The 23,838-nt window shown below is 43.3% G+C and overlaps 1 protein-coding gene across 1 annotated transcript in view; it reads right to left on the bottom strand.

The window, feature by feature from the left end:
* Positions 1–19,885, bottom strand: part of NIPBL (NIPBL cohesin loading factor) — a 287,177-nt gene extending 267,292 nt beyond the window's left edge. Inside the window, exon 1 of the mRNA XM_082258716.1 lies at positions 19,333–19,885. The gene's annotated coding sequence lies outside the window, so the exon portion shown is untranslated. The remainder of the gene's footprint in view (positions 1–19,332) is intronic.
* Positions 19,886–23,838: the final 3,953 nt, after the last annotated feature.

Genomic DNA, 23,838 nt, shown 5'->3' with positions numbered 1-23,838 from the left:
GAAGAGGGTCAGGCTGTGACCATTTCAAAACTAGGGAAAAGAGGTAAACTATCCACAACGTGTGCACACACTTTACAACAGCGAGTGTTCCCTCCGCACAACACTCACAAGAAAACAAACTGTGTGGGTGGAGATTGCTTCCAAACCACTGACCGAGAGAGGCTGCGATGGCAAACAATTCCTGTCCCCTCCATGCAAGCCATGATTTATCAGCACTTCTAACAAGCAGCACACACAATGAGACCTGCTCCTGGCTTTACTGCCAGCTTTCATCCACACATGCGGATTAATCTGCATTGTCCATGGCTGTGTCCATAAAACAAGAGGCAGGGGAAAAAAAAAAAAAAGGATATTCAAGAAAAAACAAAAGGTGTAACTGCCCAAAGCAGATTAAGTACCAACTCCTAGCCAACCAAAAACTACCCCAACAGCACAGGGCAATAAATTATATATATAATCATCAACAGTTTGCACGGCGTTCATAGGAAGACAGTACAGTTACAACACAACTAAAGACAAGAAGGCAAGTTGCTGTCTCCACATAAAGTGATTGTATTCTATCTAGATCACTGGCTATGCAGGACACGGACTACACAATAATGAGCGCGGTGCACAGATTGGTCATGCATGTAAAAGCTCCTCCATAACTTTGTTTTATACCATTTAAAAACAGTCTTGAATTCCCCTCTGTGTCATTTATTAATACAGAACCTCAAAATAATTGTCATGTAATCATGAATAAACTACAATATTTTAGAGAAGACTCCCATTCCTCATATTCCTAAGGCATTTGCAAAAACAATTTAACTTTAGGAAAACACCAATCCAGTGCAAAAATAAAAAACCTCTACATAAATAAGGTAAACACAAACTTGACCTAATCACACCGAATACAGACCGCAGGTAGAGTAATATACAAATTTTACAAATTAAATAAACCACTATAATTAGACTGGAAACAGTGATGGCGTTGTAGTTCCACATATAAATGGCTACAAATGATACCTTTTCCATAATCTCAAGATGTGCTACCTTTATATGCAGTAAATGTCAAGCCGTTATATTTATACAATACAGTACAATACAGCAGTAAAATAAAGCTAGTTTTCTGGTGAATGTAACCACAGTAAGTTATTGTCAAAAGCCATCAAAAAGTATCCAGAAAAGGAAACTGAAATGAGAAGTTAACTAATCAGTCTTAAAGAGGAAGTAAAGTCTTTTTTAAATTGTGCCTACAGGTAAGCGTACCGGTAGGCATTGTGAATATCTCCTAAACTTGTACCATTTAGGAGATATTCCGAGTGCATGCAGCCAATGACGTCATCGGTGCATGCGCTCTGAAGGGCTGGCTTACTGCGCCGGACCTTCAGAGCCCGTGCCGTAAACGGCAGCTCTCTAGCGCATGCGCGGGGGTGACATCGTCACTGCTCCAGCCACTCACAGCGGCAGAACCTGCAAACCCAGAAGAAACACCACGAATGATGTTGGCCGTCTCGACAGTGTGCAGGCGCTGCTGGAGGGCTTTGTTCTAAGTTAAGTATTTTATAATCGGTTAGTACGATTATGGGATAAGTTTACCTTCTATTGGAATATGTTACACCCGTTTTTAGGGTGGAACATGTAACATGTTCCCAATGCTGCAGCCCAATCCCTGCACTCCCTGTAGCAGCAGTATGAAGAGAAGTTCCCACCCACAAGGCCACATCATTCATTTACACAGCTCTGTGTGTGAATGAACTACAAGTCCTGACATCCTTTGTGGCTGTCAGCTGTAGTTCTCAATGGACTGCCGCAGCGCTGTGGCCGAGATTTGATCCATTTATGGGCAGGCTGATTGTATACGCCGGATTACTACGATGCGATTATTGCCAACTATTACAGCCGCTAGCAATCATTGTGTTGTGTTGACAGCTCCCAGCACCTCCCTGATAGTAGAACACAATAGCTCCACAAGAGGGATTGACTGACTGTTGATGGGGGAATCAAGCGATTTTCTTTCCTACAACCCATGGTTGCAGGAAAGAAAATTGCATAATCTATGAACTGCCTTAATGGCCATACACACTACAAGATTTTCTGAAGACTTTTTCCTTCAGATTTACCTTTTCTATGTAGTGCAAGGGCCTGCCAGATTGCATACAAATTGAAAGTGTTTAGGTTTGACCTCATATTATATGGTTTTGGTAAATCTAAAGGAAAAAGTCTTCAGAAAATCTTATAGTGTGTATGGCCCATTAGGCCCCTTTCAAACAGGTGCTGATTTTTTTTTTTTTTTTTTTAACAGGCCAAAAATGCAAGCAAGCAAGATTTTTAACACAACTGAAGCGCAATGGACCAGTGTGAAGACATACATAGAGTTTAAAGAGAGACATTTTTCTTGAGCTTTTATTGCACTAAAGGTGCCAATAATGGCCGACAAATTCATATTAGTTTAAATTCATCATATTTACTAAAAAGTCAAATATAATACCATTACATATAAAAATATATATATATTCTTTTTAATAATGTTCATTTTCCGTTTTGGTTTTTGGCAAAGTGCATCCTGAACTTTCAGCTTTGGTACCAAAATTTCCAACTGGTGCACCTCTAATGTGCAATCCACAGCAGAATATCCTGGAACTTGTAGTTCTGCAGCAGCTGCAGAGCAACGCATTCCACTTTACCACGACTATCCTCAGTCAGAGAAAACGAGTTCGATTTGGAATAAACCTCTACAAAAAAAGGTTATCAGTAGAAATAATTTGAATGAATCGTTCTGTGTGGCTCTGGGCAATTTCAGAAAGTAGTGCAAATGGAAGGCTGATCAAAAAGAAACCCGATTACCTTTCAGCAGCTACAATATGAATCCTCATTCTTACCAGAACTGTAAACATGAGCAGAACTAGCGACAATCGAGCAATTCATTTAGATTAAAGGAAAGAATCAATAATCTTTTGTAAATCTTCTGTGTGCAGTTTCAAGAGTCTCTCCAACATGGTGAGAAATACCTGCAGCTAAATGAAGACCTCAATCCATTTTCGCACTCTTCCAATGACTGTGGTTATCAGTTTCTCTTTTCTTTGCTCCAGTTTTAAGAACTTCGCATCCTGCAGAACTGCTTCAGAACTACTGAACTGGAGCAAAGGTCAATCAGCTGTCACAAAGTCAGAGATTTCATTCCAATTTCACACAGCACTCCAATTGGCTCTTCTGTGCAACACTTCTGCACCAGTTTTCATAAATCTGTTGCCGAGACAAATCATGCAGAGAAAAACAAAATGCAAATCCCATCCATACCAAAAAATCCCTTTCATCCTCAGACCATTGACATCTGATTATTTCAATGATAAGCAGCTCCATCATTGCGCATCTTTTTTTTGCACCAGTTTTCATTCATGGCTCAAACACACAGTAAGGGCTCATGTACACGGGACATTTAAAAAACCGCCAGCGCTGCTGTCAGGAAAAAAGCAGCGTTAAAAATATTCTTTCAGATGCGTTTTTGAATAGCATTTTTACAGTAAAAACTTCCTAAAATGTAAAAATGCCAAATGCTGCTAAAAGCTTGTTCCAGCATTTAGCTGCATTTTGTGGCATCTTGACAGTCAAACAGGCTCTGCTCCTGGACACACTGGCATTTTTTTTTTTTTTTTTTTTACTGTCCTTAAACGCTTTTCCTCCAAACTCCTCTGAAAGTTTACGTGTGTACAGACACATAGGCTAACATAGAGAAGAGTTCAGAGGCAGTAAAAAAAAAAAAAAAAAAAAAAAAAACACCAGACGCTTCTAAGGCTCCATTCACACCTGGGCGTTTGAGTGTTTTTCAGCTCCAAAAACGCTCCAAAAAAACGCTCCAAAGCGCCCAAGTAAAACCCCATTCATTTAAATGGCCCCTGTTCACATCTGAGCGTTTTGCAAAACGCCTGTAGCTGAAAATGTACATGAGCTTCTTTTTGGGCTGATTACCAGCGTTTTTGATAGATGTCAATGCCTGCCTCCAAAAACGCCTGAAAAAAGTGGTAGAAATCGCGGCAAAAAAAACGGTAAAACGCTACGCTCAAGTGTGAATGCAGCCTAAGGCCCCGCTCACACTGGGGCGACGCTACTTCGCTGGGCGACCTCACAGGTCGCGGTGCGCTGCTCGCACCGCGACCTCGGAGTGGCCGGCACGGACTTCATAACATTGAAGTCTATGCAGGTCGCTCCGGGTCGCCCCAAAGAAGCTCTGGACCCTTTTTCTAAGTCGGAGCGACTTCTGTCGCTCCTATTAGAATGGGTCCATAGCTTCTGTATGGCAGGCGACCTGTCAGGCGACCAGGTCACCTGACAGGTCGCCCCAGTGTGAACGGGGGCTAAAAGCAGCTGCAAAAATGTCTTGTGTGCATATGAGGAGAAGATAAACAAATCTGAACACCTTATAAAGAATTCAATAAAACAAATATTTTGATTCAACTTCAATGCTGCACTGAACATCAACCACAAAGTCCACACAGGTGTTTTCCCATACACGTTGCAGGTCTAACCTGAGATTACAGGCTGCATTCACCAGAAATGTGAAGATAGGCTGCTTGGCTTACACTAATAAGCGACTGGGCAGTTGGTGGCATCGGTACGGAATTCCATCTGTCAAGGGGTAGGTGGATTCACTTACATGATGGATAAGTATACACAGGGGCTTGGACAAGTTTTCTTTGAATCTAGGAGCCAGCTAGAAAAGTTAGGAGCCAGTTTTTCAAATCAGCTGCCCGGCACCCAGAAATAAAACAGAAAGCAAGAATAAATTAAAAGAGAAAGAAAAGAGGAGAGGTAGAGAAGGGGAGATAGAGAGGGGTGGGGGGTAGGAGAAGGGAAGAGAGAGGGGGACAGAGGGTGGGAGTCTCAGGCAGATGTGTATGTACAGTGAGGTCAGCTCAGCTCTATAATGTGTACAGAGGAATCCTCCAGAAGTGTGGCACTCTCCCACCTCCACCTTCCTCACATATACCCAGAAAATGTCTCTCTCTGCTTCCATGCACACGTCTATGGGGGGGAGGGGGGGGGGGGTTGACGAGGAGGGCTGACAATGGCAGAAGTCGAGCAGTGCATCCTATGGATGTGCTCAAAGTGGAGAAGAGGCAGCCAGTTCTGATTGGTCAGCGCTGTCTATGTGACGGTGCTGACCAATTAGAATGCCTTTTGTCCGTACACTGAGAAGTATGGATAGGAGCCGCGGGGATTTCAAATCTATGGATCAGCAAAGCGGCACCCCGATGCCTGACAGCAGACGGCTGAAATCCTAAGCGCCCAGACTCAGTTTCTAATCCCCCAATGCGACCTGGCGCCTGGGATTTGTCGAGCCCTGGTGTACACAATTCATAATAAATGGGCAAAAAAAAAATGCCAATGAAAATGTAGAGCTGCTCCCCATAAAAATAAAAAAGTCACCCAATGGCAATAGTTTGCTTATTGACAGATTTCTGTGAAATGTTCTAACCTATTAGTAGTACCTCATGTCTCCAGAGCAGCCAAGTGGATAGATTCCCTCGCTGGAACGCAAAGCTCTGCCTACCAAATATTAAAGTGTCTGTTACCCCAAAACATCACATTCCTAATACGTGGCTGCTGTACTATTTACTCGTATGAGAAAATCGCCTGTTCTCTTTGTATTGCTTCCTGTGTGTGAAATCCCTGGTGTTCCTGCCTCTGCTTTACTATTATAAACTGACCACACTAAGGTGTACGTTTAATAAATGGTGTTAATTCTTGCATTATAAGCAGGGGTGCACATCGTGGTCAGTTTTCTAGCTATGCTGGGAATGCCGTGTACTCTCCTCCAATGATCAGACTAGTCCTGACACGCCCCCCCCTCCCCCACTGGACAGCCATTCACTGGCAAGCTCAGTGTGCTGCTGTTTCCTATGGTCATATGCAGCTGGGAACAGGGGGAATATGATCCCTTAAATGGAAAAAAGGTATTTGTTTTTTTTAATCCTTGCAGAAATGTTTTGCGTTTCATTTCTTTTTTAAACTGAATGGGTTGTTTTACAAGGTAATTGTTTACATTTACTTTAAAGTATAACTATAGACAAAACATTTTATTTAACTTTTTTTTCCCTCATTTTGGATAGAGTAAGGGAGGGTTAGAACTTCGGTCACTTTTTTTCCCGCCAGTTTGGGATTGTCTTTTACTTTCAACGATAAGGGTAAAGGCCCGTACACACGTACCGATCGTCGGCATACAAACGTCGGTGGACGAAGGATCTGCCGATTGTACGCGTGTTAGTATGGTGCCTCCGACAGATGTCTGCGCACAATCCGCGGACAAAAGTCTTTCGTGCAAACATGAAAATATTTGTATGCCGACACCAGAACGGACGATTGTTCGCCTGTCAGTACACAATTCGGCCGACAGACCGCAGATTTGCAAGACTGGGCATGCTCAGAAAATAGAAAACACAGGGAAAGTTAACCATTACATGACATCACTTCTGCAGTCGGCGGACAAAATTCTTGTGCTGTCCTTGTGCTGTCTTTGCACTTTTCAGCAGACACCGACATCCCGGGGAGAAAAGAGGAACATTTGTATGCCGACCATCGGTACGTGTGTACGGGGCTTAAACATGACAAATGGAGAGAGTGAATCTCCTTAACGGGGGCACAGACAGCAATACAAACTGACAGATGTTCTAATCCCTCTCCACTCTATCCAAAACTAAAAAGTTTTGTCTTTACTTATACATTCATGCCTCCTTTCCTTGCATCATAGAACCTTCCTATCACTTTTACAATTTGATAAAAAAAGGTCCTCCGTTCGAATCTCAAACAAGACACAATCTAATCTGCATGGAGTTTGCATGTTCTCCCACACTGCAAAGGCATGCTGGTGTTAGTTGGCTCCTGTCTATATTATGTGTATGTATGCATGTGAGCTAGGGTCCTTAGGGCCCCACTCACCTTACAATGTATATAAAAACACACCTGCAGTCAATTGCGTTTCAGTGCACTGTTATGTCCACATTTCCATGCGTTTTTATGCATAGTTTTATTTTATTTTTTTTTATTAAGGTGCGATATGCTTATGTGCTTTTACACGCGTTTCTGTGTGTTCCACTGCAATACAATGCAAACACGTTGCTTAATATTGCACTGCTCTGGATCACAGATTAACACTGCATTCTGGTGGGAACATGGCACACAGAATACTATTGTTTTTAGGTGTTAACTGTATTTTTCCATGAAGAAAAAAAAAAATGCAGGTAACTGCACATAGTGTGAACGGCTTTAGGCTGTAAGCTTATTGAAAGCAGGACTGATGTAAATGTACAGTATGAAAAGCACTTCGTAAGATGTGTGCACTATATAAATACCTGTAATAAACAAAGTAGTAATATCTCCTTGCAGGGGCCATAATAGGTGGTTGAAGCTGGAAAACCAAACTCAGAAGACACAAATACAAAGCTGGGAAGCAACCACCTTTAACCAGAGTTCATACGTCATTGTAAAAAGTGAAAATATAGATTCCATCTTGCTGTTAGGGCTGATAATTCTACTTCTGCTTGTGCATTCCTTGTTGCAGTTTTCATAAGTCAGCCCTGTGCATGTGAGCATATGCAGTCTGCACGGCCCCCACCACATCCTGGGACAATAGTGACTCACAGAGGTGTGTTGACATGAGAAAGACGCGGCGTATCATCTTTCCCTACAGTGAACACAGCCATTGCTGGGAACTCTACATAACCTGAAGCGGAGATCCTCTTCCACAAGAGGCCACTTACATTGCCTGCATATCAGTGGTGCTCCTCATGGGGATCACACAAGGAAAATGTTTCTTGCATTTATTTTATCAAAGGGGACTTTCTAAATAAAACGGATGCTACACGTGACCCTGGAAAGCTACAATCCATAGTTGTAGAATGCTAGCTTGAAAAAAAAAAAAAAAAAAAAAGTCTATAGTAAATACTAAATATATTAGTATATATTATATTAGATAGCATTTAAGATCACTTCCATCCGTAGCCCTTCATTAAAAGGGAAGTTGGAAATCGAAAAAATAAACATACAGATTTGCCTCAACGCCGCATCAGACACCTGCTGGCTCTAAGCCCCAGAAGTGAGCGATCTAATGAATGCTGATCGCTCAGTTCTCAGTCCACTCTTAGTGGAGAGCAGTCACCAGAATGCCAGGCTGGGAAGGTTGTGGTAGCAACTGGCTCACGCTCATAGCCGTGCAATGACAGGTTGAGCTAGCTGCGGATCAGGCATCCAGGTAAATCCCAAAAATATGGTAAAGATCCTTACAGGGACTGGAGCAGCTCTGTGACGTTGATTCTGGGTCACAGAAGAGCACAAGTGCACTCCTGTGACCCACAAGAGAAGGCAAAAAAAAAAAACTTTGGCTATAGATAAAATGGAGATCATTGCAATATTTCATATCACACCGTATTTGCGCAGCGGTCTTACAAATGCAATTTTTTGGAAAAAATACTTTACAAATGAAAAAAAAACAACAGTAAAGTTATCCCAATTTTTTTCTATAATGTGAAAGGTAATATTACGCCGAGTAAATAGATACCCAACATGTCATTCTTCAAAATTGTGCACGCTCGCGGAATGACGACAAACATTGGTACTTAAAAATCTCCATAGGCGATGCTTTAAGAATGTCTACAGGTTACAAGTTTAGAGTTACAGGAGGTCTAGGGCTAGAATTATTGCTCTCTCTCTCTAACGATCGCGGCGATACCTCAAGTGTGGTTTGAACCTCGTTTACATATGTGGGCGCGACTTGCTTCTGCACGCGAGCTTGGAGGGACGGGGCACTTTAACTTTTTTTTTTTTTTTCTTTACACTGTTCCTTTAAAAAAAAAAAAAAAAACACTTTTATTTTATTCCTATTACAAGGAATGTAAACATCCCTTGTAATAGAAATAAGCAGGACAGGTCCTCTTTAATGTGAGATCTGGGGTCAAAAAAAGACCTCACATCTACACTAAAAGCAAAAAAAAAAAAAAAATTTTTTCTTCAGCATGAAAAAAAATGGGCCCTTTAAGGCCATTGGGAGGAAGCGACGTATGACGTCACTCTGGTCCTCCAAGGCCATAGAGTTGAGAGGGGGCCCTCACTCGACTTCCTGCCTGGGGGGGGGGGGGACATGGACAGACCGGATCGTTTTCCCAGATACCGACGGCTCCAGTAAGCAGGGAAAAAGAGCAGGAGGGGGGGGGGGGGACACACCTCTCACACTGCCCATATAAGTCATCCTGCGGCGAGTCCGCTGCTGGGACCACTTTTATGTGAAGGAAGACCTCCCACCATGTAAGAAAATACTGGGGTTATGGCAGCTATCGGCTACATAACATGGTATTGAACGTAAATAAACAGACGTAAAACTGCGGCGGCCGGTTCAAAAGTGCTTAAAAGAGGAAAAAAAAAAAAACTTGCGACGTGACTTGAGTCGCACAGTCACATGATTAGGGAAAACACTATGGGGGAGATTTACTAAAACTGGAGCAGCTGTGCATGGTAGCCAATCAGCTTCCAACTTCAGCTTGTTCAATTAAGTTTTGGAAGCCGATTGGTTTCTATGCACAGCTGCACCAGATGTTGCACACTCCACTTTTAGTAAACCTCTCCAATGGTTTTCAATGGTGCACATTTTCATCAATGCGACTTTGGAAAAGGTTCCTGTGCTACTTTAGTGCCATTCACAGTGAGATTTGTCCCCTTTGAAAACGCAAAGTCGCACTAGTTAATTACACTGAAAAACACGTAAAAATCACCTTACAGTAGTGTGAACCAAACCTTAAAAAGGTTGTAACCAAAAAAAAAGGGGCTGTTCCTTTAAAGCATGTTAAATCACATAGCGCTTGTGCGGAGTCACTTGTTCCTTTCTATGTTGTAATATACCTGGTTAATCCTGCCTGTTTCTGTGCCTGACCACAATAATCATGGCTGCTGATCCATGATACCATGGTCAGTTTACATGCCTCCATCATCCCGCTGCTCTCCCTCTCCCCCTGCCAGCTTAGGAGAGTGTGTGTGTGTGTGTGTGTGTGTGTGTGTGTGTGTGTGAGAGCTGTCTCCCCCAGCCCACCGACCCTCCTCCTGCCGCTATGTCCTCTGGCAGTAAAGCTAGTGATTGAAATTCCTGCCAGCCCCTCTATAATAAGATGTACTACACAGTGTGTGTGTGTGTGTGTGTTTTTTTTTTTTTTTTTAATTCTGCCGCTAAACACCTTTTTTTCACATCACCAATGTGCGATGACCGCCCAGCTGACAGGCTGGGAAAACTCAGACCCTCCCACTCCAGTCCTTAGATGGGGGAAGGAGAGCGGTGGGTGTTCACGTGACCACATATTGGCCATGTGAAAAAAGGTATTTAGCTACAGAATTTTTACAAAACCACAAACTGCGTAGTACATCTTATTACAGAGGGGTGGGCAGGAATTGGAATAACTGACCTTACAACTACTAAGGCTCCATTCATACTTGTGCGACTTGCCCTGCAACTTTGGACATCAAAATCGCATGACAAGTCGTTCCCCATGTTTTCCAACAATAACCATTCATATACGTGCAACTTAAAGTTGCAGCGACTTTAAAGTAGTTCATGCACAACTTTGGTTCAACTTTCAAGCAACCTTAGGGCCATAGGACTTCAATGTCAACCCTCAAAAGTTGTATGAAAGTCATACCTGAATGTCATACAATGCAACAGTTGTCCTTTTTCACTGGTCAAAGGCAAAGTTGTATCCAAGTTACAACCATCCAAAGTTGCGTCCAAGTTGCACTCCAAAGTCAACACAACCTTTGCTGAACTGATCTTCCACCTATACCATTGCAGGGGGGGGGGTCATTTTTTACACTGACCTCTAGTGTTGAGACAAAACTTTTCACTGCTTTCATATCTTTTTGGTTATTCACTTAAACACTATAAGCGATAATAAATGTACTGTTTACAGTAGACATTATAAATAACTTATCTGTCCTGGGTATCAAATACTCTAGCTACACCACATTAATACTTTTATTTGAAACTTTGTGCAAGTTTTTGATCACACTAATGTACCATCAGCTGTAGGTATAAACTTTTACCATGGGTTCCATGAGACCTAGAATCCATGTCAAGGGTTCCTCCAAGTTAAAAAGTTTGAGAAGGGTTTCCATGGAACATCCAACTCATCAACACGCTGACACTGGGGACACAAACAATGAGCTACACCTCAGTGTCATGGCATTAGATCGTTAGCTGTCAGGGTCAGTAGCAGAGCAGTGTGCGGTTTCCTCTGTATAATGAGGTGAAATTACATGTTACACACAGGCTAATCAAAATGTTAAAAGGAACGCAAAAGGTCTCCAAAAATCTGCAGATTTCCTCTTAACTTTTTATCAATGCCTTGTGTATCAGTACAGCTTGGGCCTAAAGGCCGTACACATGATAAGAAAGTCCGAAGTAAAATTTCGCCTGAATGATCTGTCCATTATCGGATTGTTAGTATGGTGCTTTCAACAGTCGATTACAAATTTTCGGACAACAAAATCTGGATGTGCAGGCTATAAAATTTTTACCATACGCGAACACAACGTCCGATTAGTAGTTTTCATCCGCAAAAAATTGAAAGAGCAAGACTAGGCATGCTCAGAAGAGAAAGAACACATACAAAGCAATCCAACACACGACATCACGTCTGAAGTTGAACTCCGTGGTATGAGAATTTTCATATGAAAGTAACCTCTTCACTTTCCAGATGAGACTAGAATGCAATAAAAGACAAAACAAGTGTCTGATAATCCGATCGTGTGTACGAGGCTCTATTCCCGGTTTACACTATAGCGATGATGACGGACATCGCATGTGATTCGGAGCGCACTGCTCTGAAAATCACATGCAATGTCTGTGCAATACAGACTGTATGGCTGAATTTGTATCGGATTCGGACAGAACACACACAGGACCCTTTTTTGGGTCTGCAGCAGAATCAGATCACATGATGGTTCACCATGTGATTCGGTTCATGTCTGAACTGTCACACTGCGATATGCAAAATGATCTGGGGGTGTCGTTAACTTTGTACTGACACCCCCAGCGATTCGCATATGGCAGTGTGAACTGCCTGCGAGTGGAGTGCGATGCGGGAACCCGCAGTGGGTTCCCGCATCGCATATATGTGAACCAGCACTTAGGAGTTAGACCTCTGAAAACTTGTCCTGAAAGTTTAACTGTTCATGATAAATATATCATGGAAAATACCAATGTTACAATAGTGGACTAATATGCTTACAATCAGCTTACCAATACCATCTGCACGGCTACGTTTAGAGAGCACATAATAAAAACAAAATAAAGTGTTCATGATAGAACACGTGTCAAACACAAGGCCAGCGGGCCGAATCTGGCCCTCCAAGCCATTTCATGTGGCCCTCACACGTCTCCTGCAGCTGCAGGAGAGCTCCAGCCCTCCTCTAGATCCTGTACTTTCTGCTTTCCAGCTTCTTCCCAGCAGCAGCACAAGGTAAGGGGGGTGCACTGTGATGTAAAGGAGGGTAGAGGACCCAACTGCGATTAAATGGAGTTTGACACCCCTGTGATAGAAGATTCTACTCACTGACACTGGGGACACAAACACCGCTATACATAACATTTCTGAGTGTCGAACCACTAGATTGCTAGCTCCTTGGGGTCAGATCTGAGAGCTGTGGGGTCTGCTCTGGGTTATTAGAATTACTCTGGGAAAGTTATAATGAGAAGTGTAACACACAGAATAGAACCATTTTCACTATGAAATATCCAACTCACTGACACTGGGAACACAACACACACAGCTGTACATCATATGCCAGAGCACTAGAGTGCTAGCTCCTCAGGGTCAGGACTGAGAGCTGTGTGTGGTCCATTATGAGTTGTATATCTGAATTACATTGGGAAAGTTAGAATGAAAACTTATAATAAAATTAAAGTGTACTCACAGTAAAAACAGAACAAAATCAGTGTTTGCTATGAAATATCTAACTCCCTGATCCTGGGGACAAACACCGAGTTATAATCTCTTAGTTCAGGCCATTAGAATGTAAGCTTTAAGGTCCAAGGTAGAGGTGTGTGTGGGGTCTATTCTGTGTTATATGTCAGAATTACATTGGGAAAGCTATAAAAATAACTAGTAAGGTGTATGCACAGATGAAACAGACTACAAGAGCAGTGCTCACTATGAAATATCCACTCACTGGGTTATAATACAGGCTATTAGAGTGTATGCTCTGGGGACAAGGAATGAGCTGTATGGGGTCTGCTCTGGGGACAAGGAATGAGCTGTATGGGGTCTGCTCTGGGGACAAGGAATGAGCTGTATGGGGTCTGCTCTGGGGACAAGGAATGAGCTGTATGGGGTCTGCTCTGGGGACAAGGAATGAGCTGTATGGGGTCTGCTCTGGGTTATATGTCAGCATTACATTTGAAAACCTATGATGTGCATTAAACTGTACTGTACACAAAGTAAAGTAAACACTGAATAAAGAGCCATGTTCACTATAAAATATCCAACTTATGGGCACTAGGGAAATCCAAGATGTATTCCCCGAGTACAAGCTATTAGAATGTAAGCTCTTAGGACAAGGACTGAGAGCTCTGTGTGGCCTTTTCTGTTTTATGTATTGGAACTACACTGGGAAAGCTGTAGGTGCCGGTTTACATATATGCGATGCGGGAACCCTGCGAATCCACTGCGGGTTCCCACATCGCATTCAACTCGCAGGCAGTTCACACTGCCATATGCGAATCGCTGGGGGAGTCAATACAAAGTTAATGACATCCCCAGATCAGTTCACATATCGCAGTGTGAACTGACAGTTCGGACATGAATCGGATCGCATAGCTGTGAACCCCCATGCGATCTGATTCTGGTGTGGACCCAAAAAAGGGTTGTGTGCGAGTTGTGTCTGAATACGATGCGCATTCAGCCATTATCTGTATGGCTGAATTAGCATTGCACAGACATTGCATGTGATTTGCAGAGCAGTGCGCTCTGAATGAAATGCTATATCTTATCGCACATATGTGAACCGGGACTAAAACTATTGTACACACAGTGGGATTCATTTACTAAACCAAAATCTGGTGCAGCACTGCACAGAAACCAATCAGCTTCCAGCTTTTTGTGTCAAAGACTAATTGAACAAGCTGAAGTTAGAAGCCGATTGGCTACCATGCACAGCTGCACCAGATTTTGCACTAAAGTTTTAGTAAATCAACCCCAGTATTTACTATGAAAGATAAAACTCACTGACACTGGGGACACACAGAGTTATAATCCGTGGGTGCAGGCTATCAGAGTGTAAGCTCTAGGGTCAAGAACAGAGGACTGTGTGCAGTCTACTCCAGTGTTATATATCATTATTACACTGGAAAAGCATACACACACACTGGGGTTGATTTACTGAGTTCACACTATTGCGAATTGGATGCGTTTTCCCCACAACCAATTTGCATGTCAGGAGATTGTGGCCGGCTCTCTATGGAGCCGATTCACATATCTTCAGGGTGAAATGCACAGGAATCCTGAGCGTCTTCTGGTCCATTTCAGCCAAAAATTCAGACTGAAATTGGACCTAAAACTATTAACGGGGATGCACCAGACCCCCGCTGTGACAGTGTGAACCCAGCCTGAAACTGGAGCGTGCAAAATCTGGTGCTGCCCTGCATAGAAACCAATCAGCTTCAAAGATTTTTTGTGTTAAGTTTAATTGAACAAGCTGACGTTAGAAGCCGATTGGTTTCTATACAGAGCTCCACCAGATTTTGCACGCTCAAGTTTATTAAATCAACCCCACTAAATGTGGAATAATAACGCAGTGTTCACTTTAGAACCAGTTCACTGACACTAGGACACACCAAGTTTACAATAAAGGCCATTAAAGTGTAAGCTCCTGGGACAAGAACTGAGGGCTGTGTTGGGTCCACTCTGGGCTCTATATCAGAATGAAATACAGAATAAATAGAGCCATGTTCCCTTTGAAATAACCAACTCATTACAGCTGACGCAGAGTTATAATGCCTGAGCTTAGGCCATTAGAGAATAAGCTCCTGGGACAAGGGCTGTGTGTGTGGACTTTTCTGGGGCTGAGTATCAAGCTATGATAAGTAGTGAAGTATACACACTAAATGTGAAATAACAGCAGTGTTCAGTATGGAATCTCCAGATCACTGACATATGGGGACACACCAAGTTATAATCCCTGAATGCAGAACATTAGAGTATAAGCTCTGGGGGCAAGGACAGAGCTCTGTGGAGTCTATTCTGGATATTTATCAGTATTACACTGGGAAAGCTATGAAGAGAAGAAGGTATACTCATACTATAAACACAAAATATTAGAGGTGTGTTCACTGTGAAATAACCAACTCATTACTGCTGACAGTTCTAATGGCTGAGTTTAGGCAATTAGAGTGTAAGCTCCTGGGACAAGGACTGAGAGCTGTGTGCAGTCTACTCTGGGTTGTGTATTAGTATTACAGTGGAAAAGCTATGATGGGGAGTAGTAAGGTGTACACAAACTAAATGCAGAATAGAGCCATGTCCATTAGGAGTTCTAATCCCCGAGTGCAGCACTTTAGAGTGTAAGCTCTGGGGACAAGGACTGAGGGCTGTGTTTGTGGTCTGCTCTGGGTTGTGTATCTGAATAGGACTGGGAAAGGTAGTAAGGTGTACCCAAACTATAAGTACAGAATATTAGAGTCGTGTTCGCTATGCAATAACCAACACACTACACTTGACAGATATAATAAGTGAGTTTAGGTCATTAGAATGCAAGCTCCTGGAACAAGGATGAAGGGCTGTGTGCGGTATACTCTGGGTTGTGTTAGAGTGGATAAGCTATGATAGGAAGTAGATACTAAATAGAGTATAACAAAGCCGTGCTCACTATGAAATCTTCAGCTGGCACTCCAAGTTATACTACAGGCCATTAAAGTGTAAGCTCCTGGGGACAAGGACTGAGTGCCGTGTATCAGTATTACACTGGGAAAGCTATGATGAGAAGTAGTAAGTCTCATACAAACTATAAATACAGAATAATAAAGCCATGTTCATTATAAAATAACCCACTTACTACACCTGACACAGAGTTATAACATGTGAACTAAGGCCGTTAGAGTGTAAGCTCCAGGGACAAGAATGAAGGGCTGTGTATAGTCTGCTTTTGATTGTTTATTAGAATTACACTGGGAAAGCTATGATGAGAAGGCACACACAATCTATAAATACAGAATCATGTATATTATGACAAAACCGACTCACCACAGCGGACACCATTACAAAACCCTAAATATAGATCATTAGATTGTAAGCTCCTGGGGACAAGAACTGAGGGCTGTGTTATCAGATTAGGAAAGCCATGATAGGAAGTAGTGAAGTGTACACACAGATAGTGTATAACAAAAGCCATGTTCCCTATGAAATTTCCAGGTCACATTCAGAGTTTTACTACAGACCATTAGAATGAAAGCTCCTGGGACAAGGACTGAGGGCCATGTGTGGTCTGTCCTAGGTTGGGTTATCTGACTGGGAAAGCTATGATAGGAAGTAGTGAGTTGTACACACACAGCACAGTGTTCACTACGAAAACTACAGCTGACACTAGGGAGTTCTACAGGAACCATTAGAGTGTAAGCTCCTGGGACAAGGACAGAGCCCTGTGTGGTCTGTCCTGGGTTGTGTTATCTGACTGGGAAAGCTATAAGAAGTAGTGAATTGCACACACACAGGGCAGTGTTCACTACAAAAACTCCAGCTGACACTTGGGAGTTCTAACAAACCATTAGAGTGTAAGCTCTTGGGAAGAGGACTGCAGGCTGTGTGCAGTCCAATCTGAGTAGCGTATCATATTGGAAAAGCTGATAGGAAGTAGTGAATTGTACACAGACAGAGCAGACTACGAACCTCCAAGCTGACACCGGGGAGTTCTAACAGACCATTAGAGTGTAAGCTCCTGGGACAAGGACTAAGGGCTGTGTGGGGACTGCCCTGGGTTGTTTTATCAGACTGGGAAAGCTATAAGATATAGTAAAGTGTACACACACATGGTGAACACAGAATAACAGGGCAGTGTTCAGCATTTGAGTGTAAGCTCCTGGGACGAGGACCTCAGGCTGTGTGTGGATTGTGTATCACATTGGGATAGCTTCGATAGGAAGCAGTGAATTGTACACACACAGGGCAGTGTTCACTATGAAATCTTCACCTGACACACTGACCTCTAGCACAGATTATTGGAGTGTAAGCTCTTCGGACGAGGACTGCAGGCCATGTATCGCATTGGGAAAGCTTTGATAGGAAGTAGTGAACTGTACACACAAAAGGGCCGTGTTCACTACAAAACCTCCAGCTGACACCAGTGAGTTCTAACACCGACCATTAGAGTGTGAGCTCCTGGGACAAGGCTCTGGCTTGTATATGAGGACTAGACTGGGATAGCAGTGATAGGAAGCAGTGAAGTGTACACACATCATGCATACGGGAGAGGAGAGCAGTGTTCACTATGAAACCTTCAGCTGACAACGAGGAGTTCTACACCGGACAGAGTGTAAGCTCCTGGGACAAGACTCTAGTTTGTATATGAGAATTGGACTGCGATATCAATGATATACACACAAAGGGCAGTGTTTACTATGAAACCTTCAGCTGACACCGGTGAGTTCTAACACCGACCATTAGAGTGTAAGCTCCTGGGACAATATTCTAGTTTCTATATGAGAATTAGAATGGGATATAAATGATGGGAAGTAGTGAAGTGTACACACAAAGAGCAGTGTTTACTATGAAACCTCCAGCAGACACTAGTGAGTTCTAACCACGACCATTAGAGTGTAAGCTTCTTTTTAAAAAAAAAAAAAGTGTAAGCTCCTGGGACAAGACTCTAGTTTCTATATGAGAATCAGACTTGGATATAAATGATGGGAAGTAGTGAAGTGTACATACAAAGGGCAGTGTTTACTATGAAACCTCCAGCTAACACCGGAGGGTTCTAACACCGACCATTAGATTGTAAGCTCCTGGGACAAGACTCAAGTTTCTATATGAGAATTAGACTTGGATATAAATGATGGGAAGTAGTGAAGTGTACATACACAGGACAGTGTTTAGTATGAAACCTCCAGTTAACACCGGAGAGTTCTAACCTCGACCATTAGAGTGTAAGCTCCTGGGACAAGACTCTGGCTTGTATGTGAGAATTAGACTGGGATATAAATCATGGGAAGTAGTGAAGTGTACATACACAGGACAGTGTTTAGTATGAAACCTCCAGCTAACACCGGAGAGTTCTAACCACGACCATTAGAGTGTAAGCTCCTGGGACAAGACTCTAGTTTGTATATGAGAATTAGATTTGGATATAAATGATGGGAAATAGTGAAGTGTACATACACAGGGCAGTGTTTACTATGAAATCTCCAGCTAACACCGGAGAGTTCCAACACCGACCATTAGAGTGTAAGCTCCTTCTTTAAAAAAAAAAAAAGAGTGTAAGCTCCAGGGACAAGGCTCTAGTTTGTATATGAGAATTAGACTTGGATAAAAATGATGGGAAGTAGTGAAGTGTACATACACAGGGCAGTGTTTACTATGAAACCTCCAGCAGACACCAGTGAGTTCTAACCGCGACCATTAGAGTGTAAGCTCCTGGGACAAGACTCTGGCTTGTATGTGAGAATTAGACTGGGATATAAATGATGGGAAGTAGTGAAGTGTACATACACAGGGCAGTGTTTACTATGAAACCTCCAGCTAACAGCGACCATTAGAGTGTAAGCTCCTGGGACAAGGCTCTAGTTTGTATGTGAGAATTAGACTGGGATATAAATAATGGGAAGTAGTGAAGTGAACATACACAGGGCAGTGTTCACTTTAAAACCTCCAGCAGACACCAGTGAGTTCTAACCACGACCATTAGAGTGTAAGCTCCTGGGACAAGGCTTGTATGTGAGAATTGGACTAGGATATCAGTGAAGTACACACACACATAGTGAATACAGGATAACAGAGCAGTGTTCACTTTGAAACCTCCAGCTGACACTGGAGAGTTCAGAGAGCAGCCATTGAAGTGTGAGCTCCTGGGCCCAGGCCAGGCCGCAGTGTCCCGGGACAATAGGAAGCGGAGTGTGGCCTGTGCTCCAGCCGCTGCGGAGGTGACCTCTCCCCCGGGGCGGGTTGTAGGAGAGTCCCCGGTCCCGTCACAGGTCGGGCCGCCCCCGCAGCTCGTCCCCTAATCCCGGGCCTAGCGCGGCCTGCGCTCTCCTCTGTCTCCAGGACACACAGCTCGGCCTCCACCTCCCTCCCCCGTCCATTATCCCTCCTCCCCGAACCCCGGCCCTGTGTTTACCTGAGCGGCGGGCTTTGACGGCGGCCTCCAGTCCGGGCCGCTTGGGGGAGTCGATCCTCAATTTCTCCGGGCCGAGCAGGATAATCCGGACATGAGGGGGAGCGGGAGGGGAAGGATCGGTTCTCGTCCTCCTCCTCCCTTCCCCGGGCCTGCCCCCCTCCCTCGCTCGCTCTCCCTCTGCCCGGACACAGAGCAGGCCCCGAGCGCCCGACACAAGCCGAGGAGGAGGCGCCGCCTTCCCCGCCCCGGGAAGCAGCCAGTCAGCGCAGGCCGAGATCCCTCCGGGGCCCGCGGGAGAGAGTCAACACGGCTGGCCGAGCGGTCACGGGAGGGAAGGGGTGAACGAGTCCGCTCCGGGTTGGCGCGCCACTCCGGCGATATTCGGGAATCCGCTTCTCCCTCACAGAACAAAATGCCGACCGGAAGTGCAGCTGCACGAAAGGACTCCCTCCACCGGCGCCAAACCGCCGAGCACCCTCAGCCAGGGCCACTTCCGGTGTGTGTGTGACACAACACAGGCTCAGCCAGGGACACTTCCGGTGTGTGTGTGTCTGACTGTGACACCCTAAAGGCTGGGCTTCTCCACACACAACTAGGTCATCACTGGGCCGCCCTGTGTGTGAGAGGACCGGACACTTCCGGTATGGGTCTGTGTCACGGCCAGACCGCCGCCAGGTCCTGTCAGGAACAGGAAATCACAGCTACAGTGTGCACTATATTCATAACAACATCCACAGTGTGCACTACATCCATAAATCCATCCACAGTGTGCACTACATTCATAACAACGACCACAATGTGCACTACATCCATAAAAATCCATCCACAGTGTGCACTACATTCATAACAACATCCACAGTGTGCACTACATTCATAAAAATCCATCCACAGTGTGCACTACATCCATAAAAACACCCACAGTGTGCACTACATCCATAAAAACATCCACAGTGTGCACTACATCCATAAAAACATCCACAGTGTGCACTACATCCATAAAAACATCCACAGTGGGCACTAAATCCATAAAAATCCATCTACAGTGTGCACTATATTCATAACAACATCCACAGTGTGCACTACATCCATAAAAACATCTACAGTGTGCACTACATCCATAAAAACATCCACAGTGTGCACTACATCCATAAAAACATCCACAGTGTGCACTACATCCATAAATCCATCCACAGTGTGCACTACATTCATAACAACGACCACAGTGTGCACTACATCCATAAAAATCCATCCACAGTGTGCACTACATTCATAACAACATCCACAGTGTGCACTACATTCATAAAAATCCATCCACAGTGTGCAGTACATCCATAAAAACACCCACAGTGTGCACTACATCCATAAAAACATCCACAGTGTGCACTACATCCATAAAAATCCATCTACAGTGTGCACTATATTCATAACAACATCCACAGTGTGCACTTCATCCATAAATCCATCCACAGTGTGCACTACATTCATAACAACGACCACAGTGTGCACTACATCCATAAAAACATCCACAGTGTGCACTACATCCATAAAAATCCATCCACAGTGTGCACTACATTCATAACAACATCCACAGTGTGCACTACATTCATAAAAACATCCACAGTGTGCACTACATTCATAAAAACATCCACAGTGTGCACTACATTCATAAAAACATCCACAGTGTGCACTACATCCATAAAAACACCCACAGTGTGCACTACATCCATAAAAACATCCACACTGTGCACTACATTCATAAAAACATCCACAGTGTGCACTACATCCATAAAAATGCATCCACAGTGGGCACTACATCCATAAAAATCCATCCACAGTGTGCACTACATCCATAAAAACATCCACAGTGTGCACTACATCCATAAAAACACCCACAGTGTGCACTACATCCATAAAAACATCCACAGTGTGCACTACATTCATAAAAATCCATCCACAGTGTGCAGTACATCCATAAAAACACCCACAGTGTGCACTACATCCATAAAAACATCCACAGTGTGCACTACATCCATAAAAACATCCACAGTGGGCACTACATCCATAAAAATCCATCTACAGTGTGCACTATATTCATAACAACATCCACAGTGTGCACTACATCCATAAAAACATCCACAGTGTGCACTACATCCATAAAAACATCCACAGTGTGCACTACATCCATAAATCCATCCACAGTGTGCACTACATTCATAACAACGACCACAGTGTGCACTACATCCATAAAAACATCCACAGTGTGCACTACATCCATAAAAACATCCACAGTGTGCACTACATCCATAAATCCATCCACAGTGTGCACTACATCCATAAAAACATCCACAGTGTGCACTACATCCATAAAAATCCATCCACAGTGTGCACTACATTCATAACAACATCCACAGTGTGCACTACATTCATAAAAATCCATCCACAGTGTGCAGTACATCCATAAAAACACCCACAGTGTGCACTACATCCATAAAAACATCCACAGTGTGCACTATATTCATAAAAATCCATCTACAGTGTGCACTATATTCATAACAACATCCACAGTGGGCACTACATCCATAAAAATCCATCCACAGTGTGCACTACATCCATAAAAACATCCACAGTGTGCACTACATCCATAAAAACACCCACAGTGTGCACTACATCCATAAAAACATCCACAGTGGGCACTACATTCATAAATCCATCCACAGTGTGCACTACATCCATAAAAAAAACACACAGTGTGCACTACATCCATAAAAACATCCACAGTGTGCACTACATCCATAAAAACATCCACAGTGTGCACTACATCCATAAATCCATGCACAGTGTGCACTACATCCATAAATCCATCCACAGTGTGCACTACATCCATAAAAAAAACACACAGTGTGCACTACATCCATAAAAACATCCACAGTGTGCACTACATCCATAAATCCATCCACAGTGTGCACTATATTCATAACAACGACCACAGTGTGCACTACATCCATAAAAATCCATCCACAGTGTGCACTACATTCATAACAACATCCACAGTGTGCACTACATTCATAAAAATCCATCCACAGTGTGCAGTACATCCATAAAAACACCCACAGTGTGCACTACATCCATAAAAACATCCACAGTGTGCACTACATCCATAAAAACATCCACAGTGGGCACTACATCCATAAAAATCAATCTACAGTGTGCACTATATTCATAACAACATCCACAGTGTGCACTACATCCATAAAAACATCCACAGTGTGCACTACATCCATAAAAATGCATCCACAGTGGGCACTACATTCATAAAAACATCCACAGTGTGCACTACATCCATAAAAACATCCACAGTGTGCACTACATCCATAAAAATGCATCCACAGTGGGCACTACATCCATAAAAATCCATCCACAGTGTGCACTACATCCATAAAAACATCCACAGTGTGCACTACATCCATAAAAACACCCACAGTGTGCACTACATTCATAAAAACATCCACAGTGTGCACTACATTCATAAAAATCCATCCACAGTGTGCACTACATCCATAAAAATCCATCTACAGTGTGCACTATATTCATAACAACATCCACAGTGTGCACTACATCCATAAAAACATCTACAGTGTGCACTACATCCATAAAAACATCCACAGTGTGCACTACATCCATAAATCCATCCACAGTGTGCACTACATCCATAAAAATCCATCCACAGTGTGCACTACATTCATAACAACATCCACAGTGTGCACTACATTCATAAAAATCCATCCACAGTGTGCACTACATTCATAAAAATCCATCCACAGTGTGCAGTACATCCATAAAAACACCCACAGTGTGCACTACATCCATAAAAACATCCACAGTGTGCACTATATTCATAAAAATCCATCTACAGTGTGCACTATATTCATAACAACATCCACAGTGTGCACTACATCCATAAAAATCCATCCACAGTGTGCACTACATCCATAAAAACATCCACAGTGTGCACTACATCCATAAAAACACCCACAGTGTGCACTACATCCATAAAAACATCCACAGTGGGCACTACATTCATAAATCCATCCACAGTGTGCACTACATCCATAAATCCATCCACAGTGTGCACTACATCCATAAAAACATCCACAGTGTGCACTACATCCATAAATCCATGCACAGTGTGCACTACATCCATAAATCCATCCACAGTGTGCACTACATCCATAAAAAAAACACAGTGTGCACTACATCCATAAAAACATCCACAGTGTGCACTACATCCATAAAAACATCCACAGTGTTCACTGCATTCATAAACACACCCACAGTGTGCACTACATCCATAAAAACATCCACAGTGTGCACTGCATTCATAAACACACCCACAGTGTGCACTACATCCATAAAAACATCCACAGTGTGCACTACATCCATAAAAACACCCACAGTGTGCACTACATCCATAAATCCATCCACAGTGTGCACTACATCCATAAAAAA

Source organism: Pelophylax lessonae (genome assembly GCF_965119305.1).
Source record: "Pelophylax lessonae genome assembly, chromosome: 1".
Classification (NCBI taxonomy): Eukaryota; Metazoa; Chordata; class Amphibia; order Anura; family Ranidae; genus Pelophylax; species Pelophylax lessonae.
The sequence above is the reverse complement of the archived record's forward strand: the minus strand, read 5'-3'. Positions and strand labels throughout refer to the sequence as shown.